Source organism: Argiope bruennichi, chromosome 8, assembly GCF_947563725.1.
Source record: "Argiope bruennichi chromosome 8, qqArgBrue1.1, whole genome shotgun sequence".
NCBI lineage: Eukaryota > Metazoa > Arthropoda > Arachnida > Araneae > Araneidae > Argiope > Argiope bruennichi.
The window spans coordinates 122,713,576-122,715,608 of record NC_079158.1 but is presented as its reverse complement, the minus strand read 5'-3'; positions in this window follow the sequence as shown (position 1 = coordinate 122,715,608).

Below are 2,033 nucleotides of genomic sequence, written 5' to 3'. Positions count from 1 at the left end.
TATTAGAAAACCATGATTAACTTTCAGCAATAAATTTCAGATAGTAAGAATATCGGATATTTCATTTGAGATCACAAGTAAAATATTAAAAAAAAAAAATCTCTTTCGTTAATATTCATTTATGCAGCTAGGAAAAATTATTTGAATATCAGTTAAGTTTCCTTCGACACGATATATATATATATATACTTTCGTTTCGTTTTTAAGGATATCGGAATGAATCCGACAAAATGAACCCGTACAAAAATATAGCATAAAATAATATACACAAATAATAAGAAAAAAGATTTCATACAAGTGGAACTCTTGATTTGGACTCTGGAATCCTAAGGCGCGCCACTCGAGGTCATTGCCCTGCCGTTGATTCGGCGATTGGAAGGGAGGAAGGAATGAGGTTTGTTTTTCCGGCGTATGCTCCTGAACGGATTCTTAGATTGTGCCGGGTTAACAAAAATCAAACTCGAATATCAATCAATAGAAAAACAGAATAGTGCATACAAATTTCAAAAAAAAAAAAAAAAAAAAAAAAAAGTTAAATTCTGAACTCAAAACAGAAAAAAATATTTTTTTTCAATAAAATAATAATTTTTAATTAATCAATAGTTTACTTATAATTAATTTCCCTACGTTTATTATAGAATAGACACTTCAAAAACAAAACTGAAATCTGTTACTATACACATCAAACACATTAATGAAGCTGAAATACACAACAGTTATCAATGGATTTAAACAAATGGATTGTTACATATATTTAAATAAAAAGAACTGGAGAGCGTCAATAGATTACTTTCAGGTCAGGCGATTCAATTCTGGAACGTAGACAAAATATTTCAAAGTACTTACGCGAATCTTGCTCAGTAGCTGTATGCGACGACACAACGTTTTATATTTTACTCGGCGGTGCACACTTCTTTTCGATGTTTCGATAATTTTTCCGTTGGTGATGCTTTCCAGGTAAGATTTTTTGACTGATGATGCTTTTGAGACACAATTTTTTCACTGATGACGCTTTTGACATTTGATATGCAAGAACACACATTCTTCCGTTGCACAGGTGGGAACCCTTCCGTTGTATACTTATTTGAAGAGGAGACTGGATGCTGGAGTTTTCTTTAACGATGATTCAAAATCCCGGCTGAGCCCCCAAGTTTGTAGGACTGGGTGGGACAAAATGCCCATTCAATCCCATTTGGATCAGTGTCTAGGGTATTGATTAAGAAACTTTTAAAGTAAAGCAAATAGTTTATTTACAGTAAACAAAATTAAAAGGACATTAACAATTAGGACGGGAAACATTATTTACATTAAGGTTAGAAGTAAAATATTTAGATGACACCAAGGGCAAAGCCTAACCAGATGTCTGCTCATAGCTAAGCTATGTAACGCCTCTCCTTCTCCGCTCTGCTCTGCTCTGCTCTCCCCCCGAGCTAATGCCAACAGCTCGCTTTTTCAAATTTATGGTCACGTGACCTAGCACTTTCGACTAGTAGAACCCGTGGTGCCATCTATTACAATACAATAAAACTAAATTGAATTGGATGCATTCAGTATAACAGTGGAATGGTAATGGCCACTAATTAAAACTCTACATATATATATAATACTCATTAAAAAAAGGAGATAAAATGAAATGCTCTTTGAGATCTTAAGTATTTTAATATATAATCTTCTTTCTTATCAAGATATTAAAAATTGAAGTCAAAGTATTTCATATTCCGAAGTTATAGAATTCTGAAAATGTTGGTCCAACCATCATCAGGAAAATTAATTTTCCAAAACTCTAAAAAGAGCCTTTTTATAACCAGCGGGAGTGGTCTCCATAAAGCTTTCTAGCATACTCCATTATAAACTTGTCATGCTAAATAACATGACATTGGCGTACAATGGTTACGAAATATGAACTTTTAGCACGAATTTAGTATTTTTATTGAATCTACCATGTCATTTTTGGCGATTAATCCCTGGTACGCCATCAATAGTATTCGAAAATCATATTTTTGCTTTACACACGTTTTTCTCAATCGATTAAA